Below are 5,974 nucleotides of genomic sequence, written 5' to 3'. Positions count from 1 at the left end.
TTAAGATTGGGTCGTATAGCATGTATCTGTGCACTGCCTTCAGACTTTTGAATGTCAGGAAACTGTGAGTCTTGGGACACTGAGTCATAACCCAAGAGCATGACTGGTAGTAAATACACACTACAATGGAAAGATTATGCTTTTGAAATATTGGTTTATATAAAATATATTCACAATGTCATGATCGTATAGCTAGGAAATCTCTCATAACAGACAATCAGTTTCAGCATTGAGTTAGAAAGTTAATTGTATTATTTAAAAACCAGTGTGATTTTCTATTGTTTTCAAAAAGTGTCCAATTTTCAAGGAACTTAAATACTTAAAGTAGAAACATTTAAGTCACTTTCTACTTGAAGGTTTGAAAATATTTGCAGTTTTGTTTTTACTATATTAATATATTAATGTATGCCTAACACCTAAAACCTAATAATTTTATATAGCAAAGACAATATCATAAGAGTTTTAGAAAATTATATGACTGAAACAGATAACCTACCTAGTGAGTATTTAATGTAGGAATATATATATATATATACATACATACATACATACACACACATATACTATATAGACAGTTGGAATTATTTTAAGGTCTAAGGAAGAAGAAATTCTTTTCTTTCCAAATGAGGAATCAGGAAACTCTCATTGTGAAAAAGAGAGAATGTGAGAATTGCACTGGTACTCAGAGGTAATTTGGACATACTATTGCATTGAGATGAGCTGAATGTGCTCAGCACCAAGTCCTCTAAGCCCCTCACACAGCAGTCCTTCAGGGTCTTACAATCGTCTGAATGGACTACTTAACCTTAAAACATCTTAAACCTCAAATTCAGCCCATGCACCATAACTCTTCAACTCTACATTAGTTTTCCTCACGTTTTGCTGTCGTTAGCATTGCTAGGCCTTAGTTGTTTTTGAGATGAAAGACCTGAAGTCAAGCAGAAAAGGACTAATCTTCGTTTTCATTTTAATCCTTGGTGTCTTCATTTGAAAACACTATTGCCAGCGCTTTGTGTCTCAAAGGGGAGTTGAACAATTCCACTAGACAATTAGAGCTGCACAATACCAGAATCCCCTTTCCCAAAGAAAGGAATCTGGCATAATAGGGAAAATTTGATCCAAAACAAAACTAAACCCAGCAGAGAAAATGCCAACTCCTGCAACATGATGAACATCAGGGCTCCATAAGTTAAGCACACCTGGGGTCATGAGAGAACCATCAGCACTCTGCAGGCTCAGCACACAACTTTTCTCTTATGGCAACGATACTTCCTGCACGCAGCTTTCCTCAGCAGATAGCCTATATACTACAGGCACCGCCAACACCCTGAGTTTTCCAATGACTTGGGCTTCGCCCTCACAGCTCCATATCATGGCATCTTAGGGCCTCCTTGCAGGAATTCCAATCTTGTCACACCTTGCATGGATGGCTTCAGTAGCCTTCTGAAACCTTGTCATGAGCCTCTAGCACTCCCTTGTTCCTGTATGTATCATGGCCACAAAACTAGTAACGTGGGTGATACTGCCTAGTTCTGCTCCTAGCTTGAGATGTAGTCTGGTCCCCGTGAACATCAGTTGCATTAGTCCCTCTGTGCTTTTCAGGGCTGAAAAAGGAAGGAACCCCTTCAGGAATTTTTCCAGTATAGGTTCTTTCTTTCAAATGTATTTGAATTTCAACAAGACAAAGATTTCAGTGGTTGGGTCTTGCCCTCTGGGCACTTTTCCTATGCACATTCACAGGTTTATTTTAATGGTGTATCTTAGTTAGGGTTTTATTGCTGTGAAAATACACCATGACCATGGCAGTTCATATAAAGGAAAACATGTAATTGGGGCTTACAGTTTCAGAGCTTCAGTCCATTATCATTATTGCAGGAAGTATGGCAGCATGTAGGCAGACAGAGTGCTAGAGAAGGAACTGAAAGTTCTACATCTGGATTCTTTAGGCAGCAGAAAGAGACCCAGAAACACTAGGCCTGGCTTGAGCATCTGAGATTTCAAAACCTCCCTTCAGTGACATACTTCCTCCACCGATGCCACGCCTACTCCAACAAGGCCACACTTCCAAATAGTGCCAGTCCCTCTGAGCCTAAGGGGCCATTTTCATTCAAACTACCATGTGGTGGTAACATCTTTATTAGTTACAGCTGCTTTTCCAGTACTCACTTTGCCAGCAATATTAGATTCCTTCCTTTCTTTACCAAATGACACATTTTTTTTCACATCATTTTGCTCCAATGGATTCTCTCTTTCACTCTAGACTTGGATACTAAGCAGTGAGCAGACACCATGATACAGACTACATGATATCCAGTGTTGACATTCCCTCTCCCCCACCAAACACCTTAGTCTATCACTTTCGAATTTGGCTTCACTCAAATTCTCAGGACACGAGCAAAATGTATTCAAATTCTTTGCCAGAATATAACATAAATGATACTGGTCCAGTTCTTAATAGAATTCTTGTTTCTATACGAAGCTTCATGATCCAGACTTCCACTGTCTTTATTTTCTTGTCTTGACTTTTCTGAAGACATTCCAGCAGTTTATGGCTTGTCTATCCCAAAGTTCCAAATTCTTTCACACTCCTCTTGCAGCCAGTGGCTAAAAATCCTCGGAACCATGTGGTCAGATCTGTCATAACAGTAAGGACGCCACTCTCAGGACCTATTTTCTTCATTATTTTTCTCTTTTCTTGAAAAAAATCTTGACAAAGGCAGCTTCAAGCAGGAAGCATTTATTTTACCTCAGAATTTGAGGACACAGCTCTGGTAGTGGAGATTTGATAGGAGGACAACGAGGCAACGCATCCACAGTTAGGAAATACATATACGTGTGTACTGCCCTGGTAACACTACCATATCCATCGGTGCCTGTGGTGTCTGCATACAATCCAGACATTTACACTAAAAATTACGGGAAGAAAGGAAAGGAAATGCATGACGATTCAGAGTTGCTCTTTAAAAAGTCCATACTTATTACTAAGTTGAAAGGCAAGAGAGCCAGTAAAATATGATTCTGTAGGAGCAATAAATACAGTTGACGTAACACACACTTTACCTGTTCCAGCAAGAATAAAATGCACAAGCCGACACAAGCTAAATGTTATGCCTGCGTTTTAAACATGGAATCTCGAAGATAATTTTTGTGTGTATTTAAGGCAAATAAGATGATATTGCAGATTATATTTAGAAGTTTAGTAAAGAAGGTCACTGATTAATGAGGTTAGTACACCTGTCTGTTCACACTCCCCATGCTCACACATTTTTTGTCCCCACCCCATATCTTTCTGTGTTGTTTTCTGGTAAGAGCAGATTATGCCTCATTTAGCACAAATCCTAAATGCATTATGATTTTAAAGAAAAATATCCTTATTTAGAACAGCATTAAATAGTGAATAAAAACACCCTAAAATGTAAAGGCCATCAGAGAGGAAGAGAAGCTTTATTTCTTGGAACCATCAGCCAGTATCTTTCTTCCTTTTGAGAAGAAAGAGGAAGAGAATCTGCATTTCCTTTTGTTCCAAACCTCAGAAGTTGGGTAGCTAGCTGGGCCCTGCCTTTAATAACCACACAAACCACAACGTGGCACCAGATTTTTGGTTTTGAAATGGCCTTCCATCCCACACTCCCTCCTATGACAGTCATTGTGCAGCGGCACAGAGAGCCCAAGTGTCTTTCACCATCCTCGTATCAGAGATGAAGCTGTGCTGTCTGTTGAGCTCCACCAAATTCCCTCTCACAGCCGTGGAATTCATGACCTGGCTGCCACATTGCCTGGAAACACGTCACAGACAAAACCCAGCCTCAGATATGCCTTTGGTCAAACCGCTCCTCTTAGCTGGGAAGAGTTGTAAAGGGTCATCCCACCTTCCCAATACTGCAAGGGACCCGCTGTTGACCTTGTACTGCTAAATTGCAGGATCCATTTCTGTTTGCCAAGTTCTACTTTCATTTTCTCAGGCACGTCCCTCCCAACAGTACTGCCAATAAGCTCCCAGTGTACCAATTTGGCTCCTAGTCTCTTTTTGCTAGATTTGGACGTGAATGGGGCAGTATTGAATTTTTGACAAAGTATGCGTTTTTCGAGTTGACAATTTACTGTGCTTAAGTCCTATAAATGTTTGATCATTTTACCCTTCTTTTTCCCGTAGTTATAGCTACAGTTATGTCTACTTCTATCCGTTCCCAACAAGATCCCGTCATGCTAGTGTTTTACACCGGGGAGACTATTTCTGTATATTTCCTGCCAAGAGAAACCACAGTTCTTAAACAAAACATGACCCCCTCAGAGCCATTTTAGGATGCGCTTTTTGCTCTTGTAGGCATTTTCTTCAAGGGAAGAAGAAAAATACTAAAGTCAATATTTTTAAGGTGAATCAGTTATCATCCTGAACATTTTAAAAGAAATTACTAAACTTTTTTTTTTCTCACCATGAAATGCTTCGGGGCTAGCTTTTACTTTGAAGTTTTCAACTTCGAAACTGTCAACTAAATTCTGCTCTTTAACATGACTTCCTGTGGCCCACGTTGGCCATAAAAATGATTCCCAGTCATGTTTTTTTAGAGGAATAAAAACTCCTCTAAATATGCAAATGTCTCAGACACAAGTTCCTGCGGCCCGAGAGCACATCTGCCGGTTTCAGTGGCATTGCTGTGAGGAAGGGTACATTCAACAACTCATTTGGGAAATATTTGCCTGACTCAGTCCTAATGTTTGGCTACCGGAGTGAGGGAGATAAAAATGAATGCCTTCTGAGTCATAAGGTGTGGGCAAGGTGTATTTCCTAATGACAAGAAAATAGCTCTCAGGTAGGCCACTGGATGCTCTTCAAACCTTGTGGATTTCACCAGCAGTTCAGAACAACTTCTGGATATCAGCAGCTCTCCAGGGTCGTTCACCCTAACTGCGGTGTGCTATGAGACTTCCCAGGCTGCCCCATTTGAACTCACATCCCTTCTTCCTGCTCATTACCCTTCTGCCAATTGGTTTGGCTCCAAAGCACTTATCACCATTAACATACACAAATCGTGGGGTTTTCCCCCTGTCACCTCCTACAGCAGAATGTGAATTTATCAGAGACAAATATTTAGCTCATTTGTTCTTTGCTGTATTCCTGGTGACTAGAGCAGACTGGCGTTCTTGCTGTTAATAGTCTTACCAGTTAGTAAGAAAATGGATGCGTCTGTAAGCCATATCTTTTCCAGTGTAAATGTCTGACTTATTTACACTGAACATTTTGTGGCATCGTGGAAGGCAGGAGTGTTGATATGATTCCAGCCGTGAATATCCAAACGTTTTCTAATAAAGCCAAGGAACCAAAGGATGTCTTTGTTACAGTAAGGCTCATATTTCAGCAGTTGCAGCAGACAGCATTGAGAAGGTTGTGGAGCCTTTGGGACTGCAGCCCAGTGAGTAGAAGTGGGTTCCGTCTTCGGAAACTATGCCCATCTCTGTTTTCAGCTCTAACATGCTGCTTCCTGTTCTTCTAAGAAGCAAGTAAGCCTTGGTGCAAGCTCAGACCATCACCGGCAGAACCCTTTGACCCCGTGCCTCCCCTTCCCCACACCAGGCCTGGCTTAACTGGACCAAATAAACCTTCCCTCAGTCAAGCCCTTTCTTCTAGAAAGTTTGTGACAGTGATGCAGAAAGTAACAAATATAATCATATAAAATCACAGAGCGTTTCTGTGAGTACGGTGCCCTAGCCAGGCAAAGCTCAGCATGCCAAACTATGGCCGGCTTTTAAATACCAGGATGTTTTATGGACTGCAATTTGATGAAATCCTTCACCAGTGATGACAAGGCCATCAACTTTGCTGTACTCAGAATAGGTCCTCTTGCTTTGTTCTGCTTCAGGTAAATAGTGTTTAAACTTCGGTCTTTCTTTCTTTCTTTCTTTCTTTCTTTCTTTCTTTCTTTCTTTCTTTCTTTCTTTCTTTCTTTCTTTCCTGGTTAGGAAATTAAAATATATG

This window comes from Microtus ochrogaster, chromosome 10, assembly GCF_000317375.1.
Source record: "Microtus ochrogaster isolate Prairie Vole_2 chromosome 10, MicOch1.0, whole genome shotgun sequence".
In the NCBI taxonomy this organism is placed as follows: domain Eukaryota; kingdom Metazoa; phylum Chordata; class Mammalia; order Rodentia; family Cricetidae; genus Microtus; species Microtus ochrogaster.
Note: the sequence above shows the minus strand (reverse complement) of the source record.